Source organism: Prionailurus viverrinus, chromosome C1 (genome assembly GCF_022837055.1).
Source record: "Prionailurus viverrinus isolate Anna chromosome C1, UM_Priviv_1.0, whole genome shotgun sequence".
Lineage (NCBI taxonomy): Eukaryota > Metazoa > Chordata > Mammalia > Carnivora > Felidae > Prionailurus > Prionailurus viverrinus.
Genome location: NC_062568.1, coordinates 113465683 through 113490940, shown reverse-complemented (window position 1 = coordinate 113490940; position 25258 = coordinate 113465683). Strand labels below are relative to the sequence as shown.

At 49.0% G+C, this 25258-nt stretch overlaps 1 long non-coding RNA gene across 5 annotated transcripts; it reads right to left on the bottom strand.

Annotated features, from left to right (window-relative positions):
- Positions 1 to 5652: 5652 nt before the first annotated feature.
- LOC125172059 (uncharacterized) lies at positions 5653 to 24153 on the bottom strand. 5 transcript variants are annotated; one of them, XR_007154578.1, is made up of 6 exons: positions 24067 to 24153; positions 18981 to 19287; positions 11540 to 12694; positions 11335 to 11448; positions 7251 to 7517; positions 5653 to 6766 (listed from the first exon to the last, which is right to left on the bottom strand). It is a non-coding gene; the product is annotated as an uncharacterized LOC125172059 (long non-coding RNA). The 5 variants fall into 5 exon arrangements; XR_007154575.1 differs by lacking the exon at positions 7251 to 7517; XR_007154576.1 differs by lacking the exon at positions 5653 to 6766 and having other exon boundaries at positions 7019 to 7517; positions 11540 to 12745.
- Positions 24154 to 25258: the final 1105 nt, after the last annotated feature.

The following is a 25258-nucleotide window of genomic DNA, read 5'->3' as shown; positions in this document are numbered from 1 at the left end:
ACATTCTTCACATCAGGGTTCCTGATGAACTTGGTGAAAACCCAGCCCCTCTCCCACTGTGTATGTTGCCAAAGCCAATCTTGGCCCTTTCCAACTCCTCTCTAAGGCTATCAGGGTGCCTCTCCCTCCACCACACCTCTGCGTCTCCCTGACCCTCAGGTGAAGAACTTTGCCACTTTGTTGTGGATCCTGCATCCAAAATTCTCCCAGTAAAGGTGAGGGATGGATGAGGAGAGAACACAGTTCCTCGGACTCTATTCAGAGCTCTACAGGTGTTCTATGTGTCAACCACATGTCATCTGGTTGCTCCCTCCTTGCATTTGAAAGGATAAGCTTGCTTCAAGCCCTCACTCCGCCTTTCAAAAGTTCTAAGCCTTTCCTAAGATTTTCCCAAGATTACCCTTTGTGGTCACCTCTGACTCTCAACTGCTGATTCCACTGAATTTATTCATTTTATCTCTGTGCTATTCCTGTTCTTTGCCCCAGTGGCTCCAGAGCCCAAACTCTTCCTCTTATATAATTCCATAAACCCCCCAAAATCATATGAGGCACAGAGTTAACTGTAGACTTGACTGAAAATGTATAGGAGGAGGGATTTTTGTCACAGCAGATACAAACCCCGATAATGCCCAGGACACCCAGTTAAATTTGAATTTTAGATAAACAATAATTTTTTCATTGTACGTCCCCATTTTTTTTCTAAATCTAGCAACTCTGACAGCAATGCCACAACTTCAAAGTGAGCATCAGGCATTCTGTTCTCGGCCTTCCTCGTATTGGGGATTTCTCATGGTTGGTGTCACTGCTGGTCCCCAGTTCCTGCTATCTTGCTGGCTCCTTGCTCTCTCCACTATTCCCTGTCCCCACCCTTTGTTCTACTAGAGGTTAGCTTGAGTATCCAAAACCATCCTGCTTCTAAGCACAACATATCTACTCCACTGTAAAGGCAGTTCTCCCCACTTACATAAATATCATAATAGCATTTGTTAACACCCTTAAAGTAGGCCAGTGTGGTGACAGCAAGGCTTTGTCTTCCATTCAAGATGGTTACAGAGTTCCCTCACTGGCTGTGGTGTTCCTGGTGGAGGAGTTGTGCTAGGCTCAACTATTCACGCATTCAGCACACATTTATTGTATCCCCATGACCTAATAGGCCCTGGGTATAAGATGGAAAATAAGATGAGATCTGGGGCACTGAGTGGTGAGTGAGACCTGAGTGCAGGTGGCCACAGGACATTGTAGGTGGTGCAGGGTAAAGGAACACACAGTGAGCTGTGAATCCAACCTCAGGGGCTAATTTTAGAGGGATTCCTGGAGGAGGTATCATCTCAGCCAGTCCAGGATGATAAAAAGCAGTTTGCAGGTCAAGAAAATTGGTTAAGCATCTGACTTCGGCTCAGGTCATGATCTCGTGGTCTGTGAGTCCGAGCCCCGCATTGGACTCTGTGCTGACAGCTCAGAGCCTGGAGCCTGCTTTGGATTCTGTGTCTCCCTCTCTCTCTAGCCCTCCCCTGTTTGTGCTCTGTCTCTCTCTGTCTTTCAAAAATGAATAAATGTTAAAAAAAATTAAAAAAAAAGAAAAGGGGCAAATACTCTAAACAAAGAAAGTATAGGTTCAGGGAATAATAGAAAAGTTGGTGTGGGAGAAGACATACAGGACAGGCCAATAAGATAGGCTAATCCAGTGGGTTTGGGGCACCTCTATGTTTGTCATACATGCCTGCTTACAGCAGAAAGAACTCACCTCCTTTTGTTCAAATAAGAAAAGACACTGTAAATGTATTTGTTTCCTATTGCCATGTATTAAATTAGTGCAAACTTAGCACCTTGAAACAACACACAGTATCTCACAGTTTCTGAGGCAGGGATGAGAGCATGGCTTAGTTAGGTGCTCTGCTTCAGGGTCTCTTACAAGGCCGTAGTCAAGGTGTTGGCCAGGGCTGGGGTCTTATCTGAGGCTCGACTGGGGAAGAATCCACTTCCAAGTTCACATATGTTGTTGCTGATAGAATTCTGTTCCTTGCAGATGGTTGGACTGCGTGCCTCAGTTCCCTACTGCCTGTCACCCAGGGAACACCCTCAGTTTCTTGGACATGAAGCCCTCCATAATCACCATTTGCTTCATGGAAGCATGCAAGCCAAGAAGGCAATAGAACGAGTCTTCTAGCAAGATCAAAGTTGTGTGTTTATGTGATCTAATCACAGAAGTGACATGCCATCAACTTTTGCAGTATTCTGTCAGTTATAAGCAAGTCATAGGTCCTGTCCACACTAAAGAAAGAGGAATAAACAAGGGTGTGAATACCAGGGGGCAAGGGCCATTGGGAACCATCTTAGAATCTGTGTACCCACTAAGCAGTAGTGAATTGTGTGTATACATGGTGGGGGATGAGCAGGCACTGGTGGTTCCCTAGGCAGAGGGAAGTGCCATATTGAGTGCAAGAGAGGTCAGGGAGCCCTCCTCAGGTTAGACTTGCTCCATACCCACACACCGTAGCTGGCCAAGGAAGGAAGGCTGGCCTTCTCTTATCCACTCTTGCACTGGGATGGCATCCTATTTATGGAAGAGACTGGATGCCTATGAGCTGGGTTGAAGCTTGCTGTTTTAAGCCATGATGAAAGGCATAGGCCCCTTCACCCTTGTTTCATCCTTGGTGCCCTGTATACCTTGCCAAGGTGGTTGATGAAGACACAGATCAGAGTTGTGAACACAGGGATGGGAAAGAAAGACTGGATTAGGATTTTGAAGCTAATATTGGAGGACTTAATGACTCATTGGATGTAGGAATAATGGTGTCAGAGGTGGAAAAAATAAGTTTCTGTAGCAGAAGATTGGGTAGATAGCGGTGTCATTACCAGAAGAATCATGGTAGAAGGCTTAGGGACTCTGGTCATGCTGCTTTTGAGGAGATGATGCTGGTAATTGCCAGTCTAGTTTCGGTGCCCAAGACCGGGGTGAGGGCTAGGGATAGACAATTGGCAGTCGGTGAGGGGGCATAACTCGAGCCTCTGCTGTGTATTCAAAGCACCCAAGTGAGCAAGAATTGGCCTGAGACAGATTCCTCGAGGAGGATCCACCCACAGAGAGCTAGCAAAGGAGGATACGGCGGCAAGTGTGAGAAGAAGCAGCAGAGATGCAGGCGGGGAACCAGGAGAGTGTGACGTCCCTGCAGTCAAGGTAGGGCTGGTGGGCAGCATCAGAGGTTGGCATGGACTGGGGAATGGACATAGCACATCACTGTGACTGCAGAGGCAGGTGCGGGGACAGAGGGGGACAAAGCCCTATTGCAGGGGGGCTGAAGAATAAGTGGGAGGCAATGACCACCAAGGGTGGCTGATTTTTTTTTCCAAGAAAGGTCAGGAAAACTTAGTAGGCAAGAGTGGGAACTTAGCGAGCTACCTCTATGGCTCACCAAGTGAGTGGCATCTAGGCAAGCTTCAGCCTCTCTGAGCCTTGTTTCCTCCCGGGCCACAACCCCAGGGGAACAGGGACAAAAACGGGAATAAAATTGGCCACCTCATAAGGTTGTATGATGACCTTTAAATGACGTGGTGCAAGTGACAAAGCGGTGGAGAACATCTCAGAACCTGACTCTAGGCTTCTGCTCCTGCCAGCCTATTCTCCACAAATTGCCTTTTAAGAATGTTTCACCCCCCACCCCAGCTGAAATGTCTCCTCCTTATGTGGGATAGCATCCGAAGTCCTTGTGTGAGTTTGTGTCTATCTCCCCATCCTCGGTGAGTGCCTTTCACAGCCTTGAACATTCAAAGTTCCTTCAAAGCCCCATTCAAGCTCGGGGCTCATCCACATGGAGTTTCCCATGCATCCATCAGCTGGCAGTCTCCACCTCACCCACTCTTCAGCTAAGTGGTAGCTTAAATGTCACTTCCTAAAGCCGGCTCTGATCCCTGACCCAAGTTACGCTCCCTGGTTCTCTTCTCCAGTGTCCAGTCCAGTTCCAGGCACCCAATAGGAACTCAGTGAATGTTTGTCCATGAATAAATGAGAAATGGATATCAACAACTGGCTGCGCGAACTTGGTTGGAGTGGCCACTTGACCTCACTGGGCTTCAGAGCTTCCTCGCCTTTAGTCTGGAAGGAGGACTGTACCTCCGAGACCTCTTTCGGCCTGGCAATCTTTGACTCTAACTCTAGGGTCTGCTCGGATTCACTGGACAATCGTGTGGGCGGTAGGTGGGGTGGGAGGAGGCTGAGGGCCATGGCAGAGGTGTGGAGTGTCCAACCTGATGGACAGCCCCCAGCTGTGACCTGCTGGACAGGATCTGGGGGACAGTCAGAACCAAAACCATGGCCTTACACTTTTAGTGTTTGGGCTTCAATTCAGTGAGTTGTGAGTCTGAGTCTGACATCATGGTTAGACCAGTAGTGAGTCTTCTTCTGGAGAAGAGCTCTACATGGTCACGTGAACAGGCTCAGGCTCAGTGCATACACAGGCCACACACACACACACACACACACAATGCATACAATGCACATTTGCAATTACAAACACAAATGCACAGAAATCTCTGAACACACACAATGTTCCGGGAAGTCCTTCCCCGCGTCCCTGAGCCCAGGGGCACTGTGTCACCCTCTGAGTCTCCAGGGCATTCTCTTCTCTAACCTTCCAGGGCCTCCCTGTCTCCACACAGCCCAAGCCTGTGTCAGCCCAACCTGCACCCTGGGGATGTCACGCTCTCCCCCGGTCCTAGAAAGTAAGGCTCGGGAAGGGAGAATAATTTAAACAACTCTCCAGGTGCACAGCTATTTGCATCTCCACAGTCTAAGAAGCTAAAAAAAAAAACCCCAACAGCCGAGGTCTGGTCACTAGAAACTTGGGGTTGCGCATTACAGGTGCAACTTTCAAGAGAACTGGAAAAGGGTGATGTACAGAGTTGGAGGGGGCATGTGACCCGGGCAGCTTCAGCATTTACAAAATGAGCTCACCCATGATCTCAGTTAACCCTCACAACACTGTGTAGCATTTTGGGGGGTGGGCGGAAACTGAGACTTGGACGTGTAAAGTGAGTTGCCCCCAGGCATGCAGTTGTAAGTGGCAGGTTCAGGACTGGGCCCTGGCTGCACAGCCACTCTCCTAGCCACCCCTACCAGCTCTGCCTCTCGCCCCTGGCTCAGCCCTACTTCTGGGGGCTCCGCCTTCAGGCGCATCTCCCTCAAACTTAGCCTTCTGGAGCCCTGGCCTGTGCTGAGAGGGGCGGGGAGGGTGGTGAGTTTTCTGGAAGCTCTTGAATGGGCATTTTTGGGGCATGGCTGGCAGGGATGCTCCAGCCACAGGCTCTTGTCCCTTGCTGGTTCTCAGAAGGGCCAGAGGTCTCTGGAGGAAAGCAGATGTGAGTCAGAAAGACAGAGGCAAACAGTCACATGTGCATACTGGCGGCCCGGGCGTGGAAACGTCATGTGCTGACTAATTCTCGAAAGTTGACAACCTAAAATCTTTCTGAAATGTAATGCCTGGCTAACAGTTTCATCAGCCCGAAGACACATCTCCCCCTTTCTCTCTCTCTTTCACACACACACACACACACACACACACACACCAGGGTTGTAGAACTTGAACATACAGTTTTTCAGCCTCAAGGACCTTAGAGTGCATGGACCCCAGTATTTCCCAAGGAACCTTACAGTCAAGAATCACATTTAAAGGACAGGTTCCAACCTGGGTCCCACTCTAGGCCTCGCGAACCAGAATCTCTAAGAGAAGAGCTAGGGAGGATGAGCGTTTTAGGAGGTTCTCTAAACCAACACAGTTTAGAAATGAGCAGACCAACCCCATCATTTTATAAGCCAGGTTTTAGTGACCTAGAGAGGCCCCTTGAGCTGTCTAGAGTCATTCACCAAGGTGTCAGCAGGATAGGCTTGTGAATTCTGAGGATGAGGTCCTGACCATGTGCAGGAGGAAGGATGCAAGGACATCAGAGTCACTGCACACATGCCCTGCATTAGGACCTGTGCTCGACAACTTGACCCTGACAGCGGAGGGAACCTCCCGACTGCCAGGGTTTGTGCTGGTGCCATTTAATCTTTGTAGCGATGCCTTGCTGGGAAGCACTGCCCGACTCATGGAAGAGGCATGGAAACAGGTCCGCAGAGGCTGAGTGCTTCCCGGGGCCTCAGAGTTATAAAAGGCAGGTCAGAACTTGAACCTGGATCTAGAACAAGTCTGCTTGCAAACTCTGTCCTGTATTAGCTCTCAGACACTTGCCCCTTCTCATTTCATCTGAGTCTCACGAAAACCTTGCGATACAGACAGTTTCTCTTTGAAAGATGTAGAAGCTGAAGCTCAGGGTGGCGAGGTGAACTGCTGAGATCGTGCAGCCTTCAGCCATGACGCAGTGAATCCCAGGCTGTCCACCACCGAAGCCTGCACACTTCTCAACACCGGGAGTGGGAGTGGGGGCGCTCAGAGGCTCCTTTGGGGGCCCAGACACCTCTTCTGACATTCCCACCCCTGTGCTGTCCGTTCATTCCCCCACCTGTGTCTTCTGATCCTCTTCTGCTCTGATGTTCTAAAGCCAGGCTCAGCACACTGTCTGCAAAGGGCCAGCTCGTGAATATTCAAGGCTTTGCGGGCCCGATCGGTGCTGTTATAGCTCCTCACCTCTGCGATGTGCAAGGAGTCACAGACATGTGAACGGATGAGCGTGGCTCAGTGAAACGATTTCTTGAGGGGTAGTTTGCCCATCCCTGTTCCAGAAGAATGCCAGGGCTGTGTACCTGAGCAGGTGTTCCTTGGCTTTTGTTCTGTAGGGGAAAGAAAATGTGTCTGCATGAGAAGGACATGTTTGAGAAGAGCCCCCATGGGTCTGGCCTCGGAGAACCTCACGCCTGAAAAGTGAGGCGAGTGCCTAGTCCCAGTTCGCTCATTCATTCATATCCTGGATGTTTTTGAACCCGCGCCGTGTGGTTGACAGGGTCTTGTGGGCCAAGTCTTGGTGAGACAGGCAGACAAGTTTTTGCCCGCACAGAACATGAAGCTCAGTTGAACCCCCGGCTCCCGACGTGATGAGAGATGGCTAGGGGTGTAAAGCGGGGACAGACGCGACTGAGCTGGGAGCTGGGGAAGACTTCCAGAAGAAGCGACCTCGAAGCTGAGACCTGAAATATGGCAGAGAATTGCCCATGTGATGGCAGGGACAAGGCAGGATGTCATCAATGCAGGGAAAGGAACCTCAAGTAACAGACTTTTGAAGGTCATTGGTAGGAGATACGTGCACGGCTGAATTACCCTCTCGGGGAGATGGGGTTCTTCTAGATGATGTAAACATCTGATTTTCCCACGGGCGGGGGAACCTGGCTGCTCGCTGATTGTGTTCCATGATCCAAATGGCCCAGGCTCTGTCCTAGGAGAAGGAGGGCGTGTAGCTGATGTTTTGTGTTAGTTGGTGAATTGACACAGATGTGGACAAAACCATGCAAAATTTCCATTTGTTTCTTCAGTTTTCCCTCTGAGCAGAGTCTGTGACATCACCCTTAAAAATCCAGATCGCAAACTCTGGGGAATAGAAGGTTATTTTAAAGGCACATGCTTAGAACTTGACATTTGTAATGTACTCTTTATTTAACATGTGAAATAACTTACTGCTTTTTTTTTTTGAAAAAAAAAAAAAACATGAAAACGCGGGGTGCCTGGGTGGCTCAGTCGGTTGAGCGTCCGACTTCGGCTCAGGTCATGATCTCGCAATTTGTGGGTTCGAGCCCCGTGTCGGGCTCTGTGCTGATGGAGCCTGCTTCAGATTCTGTGTCTCCCTCTCTCTCTGACCCTCCCCCGTTCATGCTCTGTCTCCCTCTGTCTCAAAAATAAATAAACGTTAAAAAAAATTGTTTAAACGTGAAAACGCATACCGAGTAATTCCTTGTTGCCTGGGCCCCAAAGACTCAATGTAGCTTTTTAAGGAAAATAGAAGAAATGCCAACTATACAAGTACGTTTAACTGATACTTGATTCAAATCCTAGTTTTATTGGCTATTTTTTAATATGCTTCCCAGAACTTGTGTAGGCTTAGGAGTGTCCGTGCCGGTACATTGATTCAGCTGTGAGCACAGGAGCTGTGGGATTGTATATCACTGCTCGTGGATAACCTCCTTCCCCAACTGGACTGTCATTGCTGCGCAATGGAAGCCACGTGCCCCAGGAAGGGGTGACTGTGTGCTTGGGGATGATGACAAAGATGACAGTGTCTGGGACAGTGGAGACGTCACAGCATGAATGAAGATGACACATGGCTCCCACCTTGTCCCTGGGGTCCAGGCTCCCTGCTGGTGATGCAAGATCCCTTGGAAGGACGCTCTGAGCAAGTGTCCCCCCAGGGCTGCTGGCTGTTCACATGGCCCCAGAGCCTTGAAACACACACTCCAGGAACCGAAGAGACCTGAGGGCTTCCGGTACAATCTCTGGGGAAGCTGAGTTTTACCTGGGAGAATGGTGGAACAGAATCTCCGGAGCAACCCAGTGCAGTTCCCAAAAATCTCACGTCCGGCGGCTTTCCTGAAAGTCAACGCATCTAGGCCATTTCCAGGATGAGATGGGAGGGGATGGGCGTCGAGGCGGGCTGGGGTCCGCTGGTGTGGGGGCGAAGGTGGCCGGGGAACGCCCTGCAGTCCACAATGACAGGGACCCCAGAGAAGGGACTCAGAGTCCTGGTGTGATGAGGAAGAAAGCTCACCTTGAAGGGGCCGAGTCATGGTAGGGGGAGACCCTAGATTGGAGCGTCAGTGTTTACTGTGGTTCTGTGGGCGCGACTGAGGTTTCTTGGTTTCGTGAGCCGAAAAGCATCTTGTTCTCAAAATCATGCAACCGACGACCCATCTGGGAGGAAGGAAGGGGCCCCTCATCTTCCAGGTGTTTATTTCTTCCCCAGTTCTAGGCTTCCAGAGGTCAAAAGCTTTCTGTTCACGCTTTACTTATCAAACTTGATACAGAAGCCCAGCCGGGCACGGGCCCACTCTTGGGATGGCAGTAGGCTCCATTCTGAGTGCCAGGTCTGGTCCCATTTAGTGACTGCCTGGACGGCTTTGCCGAGACGACCCTTAGGCCACCTCTGGCCCTACAGGAAAGAAGCTGTGATCAATTATTGATGACTGCCGTGGACGCGCCACCGACTTGGGATCTCTGCAACGAAGGCGTGTTTCCCGGCTACCTGGTCCCACACGCGCAGTGCTGTATGTGCTAACAAATGTTTGCTGAATTCAATTTAATCCGCCTGGCACTGCTTCCCTCTTGAGTGGCATCTAGAATCCGCATGGCTCGACGGCTCGACGGGTACAAAATGACAACTGCCTTTCGAGTTCTCTGGGGAAATCTTGTTGGGCAGAGCAGGAAGGAGGGGGGCAGGGTAAATGCTTTCTTCATTCCACCACTGTTTGGGGAGTCCCTACAGTGGGCTGAGCAGTGGGGCATGTGGTAAGGATGTGTGGTGTGCACTTGTCCTGGGGACACCGTGGAAGCCCGTGTCTCTGCTCGGGTGGACGGCCGCCAAGATGCCTCCCTGCTTGGCGGAGTCAGAGAGGTCCCACTACAGGCCAGAAGCCTGCTGGGCAGGTGGCTGAGGGGTCGGACGGGGAAATCCTCAGCCAGATGCCTTCCTGTCCAGCCCTTCTCAGAAACCTCTACCCGGGCTGCCGGCCCCGACAGGTGGCCCTTCCTCTCCCCACCACGCTTCAAGTCTCTTGGTTCCCTCTGGGGGCACTGGCAAGTTCGACCGGGCCAGTGAACCCTTCTCTTCGTGCCTGTGCGCACTGCTGGAAAACTTGAAGCACTTCTAAAAATAAGCTGGTTGCCCTTGGTTCGTGCTAAATTCTGGCAGTTCCATGAAAAGCAGATAGAGAAGGCAGAAGGTCCTCTGGCTTGAAATCTACCAACTTGTGGCCTCTCCCAACCCCTCCCTGAGCCAGCTGGGCAGGTCTGGTTTCTCTGGTCCCCTAGATAAGAATTTCCGGAGAACCTGAGTCGCAAGAGTTTAGTTAGTATTTGAGTAAGTCATGGTGTATGCCTCCTTGTGATTGGTTCCTAAGAACTCAGAATTGCCCACTCGTGGACTTAAGTGGTTAAATAGACGGTTTGAGGTTGCAGGAAAAGTTAATATTGCAAGTCGCATATATCTTTGAAGACTAGCACATAAATAAAAGCAGGAACTTTTTTGTCTTGTTTTGTCTTCCGTGCTTTGGAAAAGGAAAGAAACTAACTCTTCACCTGGTGAAACATACTTTCCAATCTCTTCATACACATACACATCCTTGTATGAGAAAGAGACCATCCTTACACCCGCTGAGATCACGTCCATGCCTTAACGGAGGGGAGCACACACTCATGTGGATGTACCCTCACCTTGTGTTGTGGTTTCCAATTCTCTGCCATGGTTGGTTTGTAAAGATTTGAATATCCCACAACATATGGCTTGGAAATACACAGCTGTTAGCAGCTGCTTCTCATTCACATGGGTTTCCACCCCCCCACCCCCCCCCCCCCGCTGAGACTCCCCTCCGTTACACCAGGTATATATCATGAATACACCCAGTTACAAGTTCCCAAGGATCCCAAAGCTTCCCCAGGTGTGCGTCCCCACTTTGTATTTCTGGAGGCAGCGCGGCTGGCAGGAAGGGTGTGGCCTTTGAAGTCAAAGGGACCCGAACATGATCCACGCGCTGTGTGACCCTGGGCAAAGACTTGATCTCTGGAGCCTGGGTTTTCTGATTAGTAAAAGCAGCGGATGTGAGGCTGCCTGCTTCACAGGGCTGTGGTTAAGATTAAACAAGACGACCACATAAAATCGACGCTACCTACCTGGTCTGTGGTGGATGCGTCACCTCTTTCCCTCTGTAACCAATGGGGGAATTTTATCCATTGTTAGCGTAGGGAGGGGGCTTAGGGGTTATGGCCAACCCTGTACCTGGGCTACTCTGGTTGTCTTAGCACCCCTGCCCTGAGCACCAGCACCAAGTCCCAGCCAGCAGCAGGCCCTCTGGGAAGGGCAGAAAGACCCAAGTAGATAGAGCCCCTGGTTGTGGGGCCCAGGCTCCACCAGCTCTGGTGACTAAGGAGGAACATACGTCTACAGGAAAGAGCCCATTTCATTGTCAGGCATGTCATGTACTTGGAAATCACTTGCCGAGAGATTAGACAAGAGCAGCCTCAAATAGTGGAAGATAAGAGATGTGTTTAACAGATGGAGGCAGCTCCATAGAACACGGTACAGACAGCCTACTAGATGGATGTGCAAGCTTGCTTTTCCGTGGATGGTGATGATACCACCCGGCCTGGGTATCATTCATAGGGTTTATGCCTTCCCAAACCCTTCTGACTATTCACAGACCTGCTCTTCAAGTCCAGACTTGGACATCCAGCTATATTCTTGATATCTCCACTTCAATGTTTAGTAACAACACATCTCCTGGTCTTCACTGCCATCATCCCAAACATGTCCCTTCTGTAGGAAAAAAAAAAAAAAAAAAAAAGAGTAGCCCAGGGATGGGTTGGGTGGGATGGGGGTGGCTGTCTTTTGTGGGGGATAAACTCACAGAACCACTGTTGATGCCTCAAATTTGTTCCCAGAATCAGGGCGAAGACATGATTCATTCCTTTGCAAGTGCAAACTCAGCTCAGGGAATGTAGTTTTCTTTTCTCCTGGATAACATTAACTGGGCACGACCATGGATCAAAGCCACAGTCACGGCCGCATCGTGTTACTTCTGGGCAAAAACAAAACAGATTCAAATGTGAATATGAGCACATATATTTCGAGAAATCTAATCTCGGTAGCTTCAAATCTCAACCGCCTAGGTGACTGGGCATTAAGTCTGGTTTGTGATGACTTTGTGTGACTATCTGACAGCTTTACTGGAAACCTCCTCGTCCTCTGTGGGAGAGAAAAGAAGAAATGACACTTTGATGTTGTCTCAGAAACTATGGCTAGGACTTCCCCACTGTGAAAACGCACATAGTCACTCAGAGACCCTCTTTGAGCACAAGATAGTCACAGGGAGGCCATGTGACACGGGAAAGTTATGAAGTTTGGGTTCTAATCCTGATTCATCTTAGAAAAATCACTTATCTTCCCCGAGTCCCGACTTCCCCACAAATAATGAGACGGGTAGACAGAGCACTAAGATTTTTTTTCCAGCCTTGTCATTTGTGATCTTAGCATAACCACAAAACTCACAGATCTGCAGGACCTTCGTCTACATGTTTGTCACCTTCCTTTACAGCCAGTGGGAGAGTCTGCTAAGAGGACTCATTGTCTCCTCCTCGGCCAGTCCTTTCTCGATGGACCTTTGGTCACTGGCGACCTGGGTGGTCCTTGTAAATATACAACTGATGTCTTTTTCTTCTATTTAAAATTTTCCATCGAGAACTACTGACCACTTTTCCTCTTGACAACAGGTTGCATTTTTCTGTCTCTTCACGTGTCTAGTAATTTTTTGTTATGTGCTGAACTTTGTGAGTGACACTTTGTAATAAGCATGCATTTTCTCATCTTCCTTTAAAGGTGGGGCGTTTTGTTGCCCAAGCAAAAAGAGACAGAGAGACACTTCCCTGTATTTGTGTTTAGCAGGTAGTAGGGTAGAAACTCCGCAGCCTGTCTCTGCCTCTCAGAGACTTGCATCTTGTGCCTTTTCTCTCTCCACCCATCTCTCTGTTTGCCTCGAAATTCACTCAGTTTTCTCATGGATAATCTAAAACAAAAGCAAGTGTTTGGCAGTGTATTCGATTCATTGTGACTATTTCTGGAAGAAAAATCAAAACAAAATAAAAGTGACAATAGCAAAACTTACACTTGGTAAAATTATTTTTTAACCAAACAATCAGAAAGACAGTAAGAGATCCTAGACCATATTAATTCATATAAAATTTGACCTAGGGAAATCAAAGTTGATACGAATAAAGGCATATAACCTCCTAATGGCAAAAGCTCTAGTCAGTACAATAGGAGGTGAACAGTACAATAGGAGGTGAACAAAAGAAAGAGACCAATGAATAAAAGCTTTGCTGTGCAAAGCAAAGGAAAGAAAAAAAGAATAGATGGGCAAAAACAATTCTGGGAATGTAAAAATAAGGAAAAATATGAAACAAGGGGCGCCTGGGTGGCTCAGGTGGTTAAGCATCCGACCTTTGATTTCAGCTCAGGTCATGATCTCATGGTTTGTGAGTTCGAGTCCTGCTTGGGATTCTCTCCCTCTTCCTCTCTCTCTGCTCCTCTCCACTCCACTCACGCTCAATCTCTCTCATTCTCTCTCTCTCTCAAAATAAATAAATAAAACTAAAAAAAAATGAAAGGATTTAATTGCATTGTGTAGACAAATTGATAAAGGAAAAATTGGTTCAACAGAATTCATGCTGGGACATATTTGCTTAACAAAAATTCATTAGTGTTTAATTCTGATTAAAAACATTTCTAGTGAAGGGGCGCATGGGTGGCTCAGTCAGTTAAGCGTCTGACTTTGGCTCAGATCATGATCTCACGGTTTGCAGGTTTGAGCCCCGCGTCAGGCTCTGTGCTGATGGCTCAGAGCCTGGAGCCTTCTTTGGATTCTGTGTCTCCCTCTCTTTCTCTCTACCCATTCCCCACTCATGCTCTGTCTCTGTCTCTCAAAAATGAATAAACATTTTTAAAAAAAAGAATTAAAAACATTTTTTTCTAGTGAAAACATCGAGATGAAGAGTGCTGCAGTAGGGGCATGTAGTCAATAATATTGTCATAAAGTTGTATGGTGACAGGTGCTAACAACACTTACCATGGTGAGCATTGAGTCATGTATAGAATTGTCAAATCAACAGGCTATACACATGAAATGAATGTGACCCTGCATGTTAACTATACTTTGATATAAATATTTTTTTAAAAAATGTTTTAGATGTTTATTTATTTATTTTGAGAGAGAGAGAGAGAGGAGGGGCAGACAGAGAGGAGAGAGAGCATCCCAAGCAGGGTCTGTGCTGTCAGCACAGAGCCCACTGTGAGACTCAAACCCATGAACAGTGAGATCATGACCTGAGCCCAAACTGTCAGATGCTTAACCAACTGAGCCACCCAGGTGTCCCATAAATAAATAAAGTTTGAAAACATCCCCAGGATGCAAATGATGAGTTTGGAATGCCCTAGGCACCATTGTGCTGTTCTCCACGTCTTTGTCCAAGGTCATCCTTTATCTGGAAAATACCCTTCTGAGTTGGCCACCTGACCACCTCCTCCTCACCCCTTGGCCCAGCCCAAGCGTTATCTCCTGGGTGAAGCCCTCCCTGTGATCAGGGGCACAGCTGACTCCTCCCTTTCTGTGTTCCTGCCACCCTCTCTCCTTCCCTACGTGGAGCTTTGCTGTGTTGCATTCAACACACACCTGTCTGGAGACTGTGAGCCCTTTGAAGGTAGGTGTTCTTCCGTGCGTCTTGAAAAAAGTGGCACATGGTACCCCAGTACCCAGTGGAGTTTGGGTTCAATACCTATTTGTTGCATTTATGAGTCAGTTAGTATGAAGCCCAGTCTGGGCACCAGAAGGGGAGCAGAAGAGGTGCCCGAGGGTGATCAAAACACAGCCCTGCCCTCAGGGAGTGCACTGTCTGGCAGGCTGATGGCTAAGGTAGGTATTAGAGCCACAGCGGGAGCAGCTGAAGGAATTGAACTTTTCCTTCCTAAAAATACAGTGGGTGTTTCCTTCCCATAATGACACATTGACCTTAAAAAATGGAAACATTCATTAAAAAATAAGATGAAGAAAATCACCTGTGTTTCTGTCACATACTGTAGCTATTTTAACTTTTTCAAGCTTCTTCTTTCTACGATTGGGGGCTTTTATACTTTTTTAAATTTTGAAATAATTAGAAACTCCCAGGAGTTTGACAAAAATGGAACAGAGAGCTCTCATGTTTTCTTCAACCAGTGTCCCCCGACGGTAATGTCTTACATAAATGTGGTGAAATATCAAAACCAGGAAATTGACATTGGCACAACCGACAGATCTTATTCAGATTTTATCAGTTTTGCATGTTATGGTTATTATGTGAACATGGTTATAATAGGCTTGCGTGTGTGGTCTGTATTGTCGTTTTTCAATTTGCTTTATCACGTGCTATTGAGTAGTCTTCCTAACCATCATTTATAATGACTGAATAATGCACCTCCATCCACCCCGTGTGGCACGTCACCAAACTCTTCCTCTGTTAAAGTGTGGGGCGCCTGGGTGGCTTAGTCGGTTAAGCGTCCGACTTTGGCTCAGGTCATGATCTCACACTCCGCGAGTTCGAGCCCCGCGTCGGGCTCTGTGCCGACACCTTGGAACCTGGCGTCCGCTTCGGATTCTGTGTCTCCCTCTCTCTCTGCCCCTCCCCTACTCATGCTCTGTCTCTCTTTGTCTCAGAAATAAATAAAAACATTTTAAAAAGTTAAAAGAATTTAGCATTGCTTCCGTTTCATTGTCATGGACAACATCGTTCCGTATTTTGTATGCTTTTTCTTATTTTATACACACCTCTATATTTTATATTCTTTCTTTCATAATACTTTTTTCTTAAGATGGGAAAGTTTTACACGTATTTTGGGGTGGGGTCTGATCAAGTAGAGAAGACGCAGAAGGAGGATCTGAGGGCTGGACAGAGTGCGGGAGAAGGTGGGGTGTGGTAGGCTCATTTCATCAATGATCCCAATTCTTTACGCCCCACCCCACAGCCAAGCCTTTTCCATGTAACTTTGAAGTGCTTCCCCAAATGCACAGTGTTTGCCTACTCCTTGTGGTGCACTTTGCTGTAGAATAGGGCAGAAGTGACAGTACGCCTTGAGTTTGTCACTGAGGTTTTCTTTAAAAAAAAAATCTTTTTTTAATGTTTATTTATTTTTGAGAGACTTAGAGAGACAGAGCACGAGCAGGGGAGGGGCAGAGAGAGAGAGGCAGACACAGAATCTGAAACAGGCTCCGGGCTCTGAGCTGTCAGTGCAGAGCCCAACACGGGGCTCGAACCCATGAACCGTGAGATCATGACCTGAGCCAAAGTTGGATGCTCAACCGACTGAGCCACCCAGGTGCCCCTGTCACTGAGGTTTTCGGCTCTGAGCAATTTGTACCCAGGATAGAGGTAGAGGGAAAGAAGGGAGAGTGCATTCAGCTCTAGATAAGGCCAGCCAGACTTTCCAGAAAGAGCTGCGTGGATTGAGTGCTGCACTTTGCCAAGACCGTTTCTCTTCTGCTTCAGACGCTGGAAAGAGAGGATGCTGACATCTCAAATGACTTCATATAAGGAATTAAACTCTTAAAGGTTTCTATCTCAGCTGTCAGGGCTGAGAAGTCAGCAGAAAAGAGAAGTTAGACCTCTGTTTAGGGATGCACAAGATGGGCCACTCCTGAAGACCAGGATTGCCATGGACAGTTACGCAGGCTGCACCCTGCAGAAGGAAAGCTGACCAGGGACAGTGTGAGATGCACATGAGTACAGTAAAGCATGTATACAACTAGAGAAGAGCAACCCACCCCCCACCCCCACCCCCCGCCGCCCCAGCTTCTTTTAAACTCAAGAACATATCTGCAGGGTCAAAGTGCAGGTTTATACTTTGGGTACCAAAACGAGCTTCAGTGATAAGAACAAGGGGAAAAGCGCACCAGAATTAGATATAGGATGTCCTCAGCATCCAAGAACCACGTGGTTTCTTTGCTGAGCCCATTGAGATGCAATAGAAACTAATTTTTCACCCCACGGAGAAAGCTGGTTTAATTTTGGTTAGCATGGTGCCCCCGAGGGCTGCGTGTTCCCAGGGAATGTGATGAGAGAAAGTAAAAAGAAAGGAGATTCCCCTTACAGAATGGCTTTCCTGTTCTGTAAAGTGTAGTCATTCTTCAACTCCACATTTGGGCGAGGATTCCCGTGAATACGATCTCAGAGGTCAGCACCATGTGAGAGGCTCACGTGAGGAAATCCCACGAGGAGAAAGTCCTGGGCTGGGCGGGCATGGGCAGATCTTCCTTGAGTTCATATGAGTCAGAGTCTTGGGACTGGAAGGATCTGAGGGCTCATCTCGACTACACTTTCATTTAACAAACGAGAAAAGGGAAGCCCAGAGAAGGACAGGGACTGGCCCAAGGTCACACAGCTCAAGAATAGCGCAGCTGAAATGAAAACCCAAAGGTTTTTCTATCTCTTCCTTTGTTCTTTTCATTGCCAGCAACCCCTCGGAGCAGGCCGGCTGGCTGTTACCACACTGGGCCAGGGAGGGGCTCGAAATCAGGGTCCAGAGTAAGTCCCCACGTCAGAAAAGAGCTGGTGCAGGCAGCCTTCATTAGGGCCCTCAACACGGCACTGTCGCTCTTCACAAGCTGCCTGGTCACTCAGTGCCCCCCGTATTCGGGGTGCATCTTGGGGTTCCCTGCCTGGAGTGCGCTCCTGGGACTGTCAGACGTTGATCACATCCCTGCCTGTGTTCTTCCCAGGTCAAGCGGGCCTGAACCCAAGGTTAGGGTTCAGTAGCTGCTCTGTTTGTGGAATTGCATGTTATAAACCTCCTAACAGAAGCCAAACATTGGGTTTGGACACATTTTTGGATCAGGACCAATTGGGTTTAAACTCCTAGAAGGTCATCGGAAATGCTGCTTTTCCACGAGGGACGGAGAACCAAGTGAGCCACGGGGGCACTGAAGGGAGGTGAAGATTGTGACCCCCAGACACTTGGGACCGCAGGCCCCAACACGCAGCCCAGAGACTGGGCTCGGGGAATCCAGTCCTGCCTTGTCTCTAACTGCTGTGCAGCTTTGGGCAGTTCCCTCCCCTCTCTGGGCCTTGGATTGCCCACCTAGACACAGGGGGGAGACTGGATGGTCACATCCGTCCCAGCTGGGCCTTCCTTCCAGCCTCTGGCCGTGTGGAGACTCGGAGCCACCAGGCAGAGAAGAGGTTTCCAGACACTTCCTCTTGCCCCACCCTGCCCCTGCGTCCAGTTCCCCTCCTGGCATTTTCTATTTTGTTCTCTGTCTGGACACAGGGCTAGTTTGGCTCTGTTTCCCAGCCTTCCCTAGGAAATTGTCTTTGCCTGGAGCGCACTGATGCATAGGGTGCCTGGCTCCCTCTGGGCTCTGGCCCACGGCCTCCCGAAGGCCACAGAACAGCTGGGGTAAAGGGGGAACCTTCCTGTCACAGTCCTGGGCAGCTGCCAGGCAGCAGGGAGGGGCAGGGGCTGGTTCTGTCCCCAGGGTCACAGGGTTATTACCTTCTCCACAGCTGTCCTCCTCCACCATCCCTGGGGAGCTGGGCGGGGGGAGTGGGGGGTGGGGAGAAAGGCCTGGACACTGCTGTCCCAGCAGGAGGGGAGGAGGGACAGTGGGGGCAGCCCCAGGAAGAGGAGAGTGACTCCACAAGTGTGAGGTCTGGAGACCAGCGTGGGAAGCCCCCAGGACAGAAAGAGGACCGGGCAAGATAGGGTGCAGCCTGGAGGAAAGAACTGCTCAGATCCCTCTCCCAAAAGGAGGTGTCCAATCCCAAGCGGCTTGGCTCAAACCAGAATTTATGAACCCCTCATATTTTACCTTAAAAACCCAGCGCCTGGTACATGATAGGTGCTCAGTAAACGTTTATGGAATTAATCTGAGTTCGGCCTGCTACTGGACATCTGCACAACCCCCCTGATTTGGGAGCCAAACCCACGCTCCATGGCAAGCCGGGGCTTCTGGAGCCTCTGCTCCCTGCCTCGTGCCCTGTCAGGAGCCCGGCTGGGTGGGGGGAGAGTTCTGGCTGCACCGGCAGTCACCTGAGCTGCCGCTGTGGCTTGCCGACCAGGTTTCCTGGGGGCCTAGAGCAAAGCACTTCTATTCCCCGGACTTCCGTTTTCCCATCTGTGAGCTAGAATGGAGAGGTAGGGATGGTAAGGTCCCAGCGGGCCCCGGGGTCTCAGCTGCCCATGCTTCTGAGATCCATCTGGAGTGTCTGGAGTACCCCGGGAAGTGGGCACTTCCGTCTAATAGGGGAAACGCTTGGGGAGAAACTCACCTCATTAGGGGCAAAGAGCATCCAATGCTTTGCGTCATTTCTGACCGTCTCTTGAATGTTGCATAATATTCGGTTTCTGGCTATGACCAGAAGCTTGAAAAAGGATTTTCTTTGCAATGTGATTCACGTGGACCTGTGTTCAAAAAATAGCAATAATGCCAAAGCCTGCATTTTGCTTTTCAGATTTGTCCATTCATTCATTCATTCATTCGGCGAACATTCACTGACACCACAATGTGGCAGGTGGTGGGGCTGACCAGGAGACTCGGCGAAGTAAGCAGGAAATTGCACCACGATGCACACAGGCCTGTGAGAGTGGAGTGAAAAAAAAGTGTTCAAGGTGGCTGGGGACAGAACGATCAGGGTGTTATATGCTCATCACCATCACTCCCCGAAGAGGACACGGTCTATGGTGGAGGACTTTGAAGCTCAGAGAGGCTAAGAGACTTGCCCAAGATCACACAGTCCATACCTTTGCATTCCAGATTCAGTGCTGCTTCCGTTACCCCACAGCCATGCACATAATGTCATGAGTCACCTCCCTTTGGAGTTCCTTTAGTGAATCACTTTGGCTTTATTTAAGCTTTTTTGGTTCCCACTTTTAAAGAATAATAATAAAAGTAGCTGCTTACCCACTTCCTTTATAAAGCTGAATGGTCTAATAGGCTTGTATTATCCTTTTCTTAAAGGATATTATATTCTCCTTTAATTTAAGAAATTAAGAAATTAAGAATTTCCTTAAGAAAAGGAAATTTCGTATTTCAAGATTTTTGTTACAAAACACTCGGCTGGACAATCATTTCTATGCCTTCCCAGAGCATCCAGGAATAGACACCTGCCCACCTTTGTGAGGCGTCAGGATCATCCTTACCATGGTGGGATCTTTTTTCAGCCTCCCAGATGTCACCCTTTCTTTCCTTTCCTTTTTGCCTTCCAGAAATAATATGCTTCTCCCCCAAAGAGCCGGGTCACACCAAGCAAGACAGAGGCAGAAGCTGGTGAAACCCTTTACCCCACTGTGGACACTCTTCAGGATTGTCGAGAGCACGTGAACACGTTTGAATGAAACCCCGGCTTTGCTGTGTGACGCTGGCCCAGTTATTTAGCCTCTCTGAGCTTCCTGAGGTGATTTGTTGCACAGACATATCGACACATCTCACATTAGGACACGAGGATTGACAAAGCCGTTGCAAACACGCCTCCTTCATGAAGAGAGGGTGCACATCGAGCTCCTGTAGAGTGTGCGTGGGTAGGGTGGCCTGAATATTGGAAAGAGGTTAGACTTTGGAGTTACGAGGTCCAATTTCAAACGCTTCATGTGCCTTGTTAGGAGCGGTGTGACCTCAGTCTGGCATCCGAGAGCCCTGACGCTCAGCAGCAAATCCGAGGTAACCATGGTGCCTGCCCCACGCACCCCACTCCAGAGTCATTAAGCACCAACGAAGCCGAGGCATCCTCTGACCGGGAGGTCTGAGACGAATGACATTGGTCAGTGCCAGGACCTAGGCCAGGTTTCCCCTTCGGCAGCTGCGGTCCTCCAAGGGAACAGAGATGTTTGGAAGGCTGTAAGATCTTGCCAAGACGAGAAGAGGAAGCTGAAGATTCCTCCCTGCCTTCGCCTCCCTCCTGGGTTCCCTCTTCAAGCCCACGTCTCCCCGGCCGGCCTGCCGCACTCTCGGATATACTTTTCAGAAGGGCCTTAACCACATTTCGATAAATTTTAATATTAAAATTTCAACTAAATTTAAATATTGAAGTTACAATTTCAATAAATTTTAAAATAATAATAAATATATTTTTTAAAGAAAAATTATAAACGAAATGTTTTTATCAAAAAAAAAGAGAGAGAGAGAGAGAAGGGCCAGTCCCCCTTCCCGCGGGAGCAGCACCCACCCCTGCATCTAGTCGGAGGGCCTTCCCAGGAAAGGCAGGGGCAGTTGGCTGGCGTGGGCACCTGTCACAGGGGCCCCTGCTGTTCCACACCACACAGCTCCTTTTTCTTTTTTTTTTTTTTAATGTTTATTTTTGAGATACAGAGAGACATGGAGTGTGAGCAGGGGAGGGGCAGAGAGAGAGGGAGACACAGAATCCGAAGCAGGCTCCAGGCTCGGAGCTGTCAGCGGGACTCGAACTCACCAACTGGGAGATCGTGACCTGAGCCGAAGTCAGACGTTCAACCGACCGAGCCCCCCGGGCGCCCCACACAGCTCATCATGCCCAGGCTCCAGCCCCTTAGTTTTAGGTTCTCTCCAACATGGGCCCAGCCCAATGGGAGTCAGGAAGGCACGGCTGGGTTATGGATTTGAACACTGGAACCCTCTCGGAGGTCCCCTGGTGGGAAGGCCCGCTCAGGCTGCTCTTGAGGGGTAAAGAGCAAAGCAGAGTGACTGGGGTGAGTTCTGCGCTCATGGCCAATTCTGGATTCTGCCCATTGGAAATCTGCCGGCTACCTCCAGGTGGCCAGCGAGGGCGTGTCAACTCCACAAATAAGGAAAACCGGATAAGAAGGAATGTTTGCCCCTCTGAACCAAGCGTGATGGTTTTGTGATCATTCTGATTAGGCTGCTCTAAAGCCATTGTTTCATCCACAACGGCTCTCCTCCATTTTTTATTTTTTTAAAGAAATGGAGGACCATGACTATTCACCTTCCCTTTGCGATATTATGTCTATTATCTTGTTTGATTCAGGCAGGTTGAGACCCAGATGACTGCTTTTCACGTCAAATTTCCCTCCTTTAAGCCACAGATCCATAAGAACCACATGTCTGCAGTGAATGGTAACTAAGTAGAAACTAGGTGGTAAAATTTGAAGTCAAGATACATAATCTATGTCAGTAATCACAGACTGGAAGCCAGCTGTCGACATGACCTGAGGTAGCAAGTGCCAAATCAGTACGGAACGTTACTGGAAAGCCCAGCATCAGGTCTTCTAGGAGAGTGGTGTTTCTCCTGTAGCATACCTTTCTTGAAAATATTTAACTTACAAATAACTGCGTAAACATGATTAAGGGCTTTCTAACGTATGCAGTAAAACCTTGCATGTCAAATAACTGGTTCTGTGAGTGTTTTGCAAGACGAGCAAACATGTCTAATAAATTTTAACTTGATACACGAGCGATGTCTTGCAATATGAGTAGTACATGATGCTGAATCATGATCACAACTGAGCCAATGGTTCTTCTCTCTCTCTCTCTCTCTCTCTCTCTGCAGTATTGGGGGTGATTGTCTCCATGCTCGGATGCTCGGTCTCAGGCTGTGGTGTTTGGCAGAAGCGAGTGATTTTTCAGAACGTTGGAAGGTGCCCACAACTGGCACTTGGGTATTTTTTGTCATTGCAAAGCACCTATGGACACTCTTTTGCCTTTCCACACAAGAGTGAGCTTAGGAATGCTTTGCTTCATTCTAGCTCAGGCTGCCTGCAGATGTAGACCCTTTCCTCTGCTGCCTTATTGCCGGTGACATTAAATACAGTATATGACAAGAGTTTATTAATACTGTACTGCAGTTGACATTCCTTAGTGATGGTGAAAGTCGCCCTTCACAATAACCCTCCTCTCTCTTATTTCCCTCACCCCAGCCACAAAGGTTTTCAAAGGTAAATGCGGGTTAATTGCTTTGTTTTTCTTTATATTTTGTATTTTCTTTATTATTTTGAATTATATTGCAATATTATATATTGCAATCATGTTTATATGAATATATTTGGCTTGTGGAATGAATCATCTGAGTTTCTGTTCTTTTTCTTATATATTTTTTTAATGTTTATTTATTTTTGAGAGAGAGAGACAGAGACAGAGCATGAGCAGGGGAGGGCCAGAGAGAGAGGGAGACACAGAATCCGAAGCAGGCTCCAGGCTCTGAGTTGTCAGCACAGAGTCCGGTGCGGGGCTCGAACCCACAAACCGTGAAATCACGACCTGAGCCAAAGTCAGACGCTGACCACTGGGGCACCTAGGCGCCCCTTGAGTTTCCGTTATTTCTTATGGGTAAACTCGCATTGATATACAAGTGCTTTGGATTACAAGCATGCTGCCGGAACGAATTATGTTCGCAAACCAAGGTTCCTACTGTATTTCAAAAATAACTGGTGGAGAAAACCCGTTAGCATTTCCCATAATATCACACAGAATACAGTTGAGAAAAGCTGCCTGAAAGAGAACCAGCACAGATAGATTCCGCAGCCCCCAGGGAGCAGCACACAGGTCCAGCCCCCGCCAGGCTCTTGAAGACGGGGCACACTGAGGTTCTGCAGCTCTGCTGATGTCCTCCTCACATACAGGGTGATATCTGTCTCCCCTCTTTCCTGAGAGGGCATCCAAGCCCCAGCCTTCCTTCAATCCGTCCAGTTTAGAGCTGGACCAGACGCGTGAGACCCTCGGTCCACCTTGCACCCCAGCACTGAATACTTCGGTGACAAGGAACTCCCCTTGGAGAGCGACAGCCTGTTTTATTTTCACATCACTCAAATAGTTGGTCCTTGCAGAGAGCTGAAATCGCCCCCTCCCCCACCCCCTGTGAAATTTCACCCTTGGTTCCGGTCCTTCCTGGGAACCCAGGCAGCATTTTGCCTTCATTCACATGACTACCTTTCAACAGACAAAACGTTCCAGTTCCTTCAACTTTGGGAATGGTGGTTCTTAATAACTTGGAGGCTTTGGACCACTCCTTAATGCCACAAAAAGTGTGGATCATCATCCCAGAAAAAGTCTGCATGCACCGCTCCCCGCTCTGAACCCATCCGTGGATCCCTCCAGAACCCACGGACCGAGGTAGAAAGCCTGAACTGGAACGCTAAGCCAGACTCCAGAGGAGGAAGGGAGCTCACCACCCACTCTCCTGACCTCACAGAGACTCTAAGCCCCTCGATGCCCCTGTCTGCACCTGCCTTCTGCTGCCATCCACTAGGTAATAAAGGGTTAACCAGCTACCTTAGTTTGTTCCCAAGGAAGAGGATGGATGAGGACACCCCCAGCCCTCTCCACCTCCCCGTGAGCCTGCCCCAGGAAGATGTGCGACTTCAACGCCTGCTGAAGCCCACAGAATACTCCAGGCTGACCTCCTCTCCTCCTCCCATTCATGTTCCTACCTGAACGAGCGTCAGCCCCCAAATGCGCAGAGATCGGCCTCTGCTGCTCTTTGGTTTCATTTCTCCTTTTTTTTGTTTGTTTCCTGAACTGAAGCAGGAAAGAGGTGCCCCTCCCAGTGCTGTCATTTTACAAACAAAAATGGGATGATACAGCACCCACTGTTTCTTACACTGCCTTTTTTGTTGGTGGTGGTTTTGTGGGGGGGGGGGTTGTGCTTAATAATATACTAGGCTGCTTCTCCATGTCCTTAAAGTCTAGATTTCGGAGCGATTCTGGAGAGAGGGGGGCAGGGAAAGAGAAGCACAGAGACTCAGGAAGACAGACTGAGAGGAAAGGAAGTGAGGCAGAAGGAGGGGAGATCTACGGCCGGACGGAAGCTGAATCTCATCTCGAGGGGCAGGGCAGGAGTGGGCTTTGGTCTCGGGTGGCTCAGGGATATTTTGCTGCCCCTTCCACACACAGACACTTAGCACATTTGTGGGACTCCTGAGGGCCATGCCTGCCACCGCTCGGGCTTGGGGAGCTTGGAGGCTATTCAGCTCCACAGGAGAAGCACACAGCCTGGGCTGGGCCGGGAGGGAGCCCTGCCTCTCCACATAGACCTGACTTCTCCACCCCTTAGCGTACTGGTTGCCCTCCAGAGATGCAAACTGTTTTGGCAGTGACTTCGTGAATGTGTTTGCATCTGTAATCACCAACAGGTTTTTTTTTTTTTTAATTTATTTAAAACGTTTGTATTTTTGTTTTACAGAAGTGTTCTACAAGCACCAGTCCTTCTTGGGAAGCGTCCTCTGCCCCAGGCCCCCTGTCTCCAGCTGGGGCGGGTCACTCTCCTCTAGTCCCATAGCACCCAGGCACCCCCTGTCCTGGCCCATGTCACACTGGGTTGCAGTGATCTGAGAATGCAGTGCTGGCGGGGAGGGCCTGGGTGCTGTTCACCTCAGTGTCCCTGGAGCCCGGCTGGCAAACCATCCTATCAGGTGATTCTCTAACTGTGCCCAAACTGGGCCATGAGGAGCCCCGAAAGGAGGCGGCGGCTTGGGGGACTGTGGATATGACTCTGCCCTCCCTTCCTCTTTAGTAAAGAGCACCTCTGCTTGCTATGATGAAGTATTGGGTTTCCCAGGGAAACTGCACTTTAAAAAGAGACTTCTCTGTTTTAAAACAAAAGGTTTTAAAGGATCGCCAATC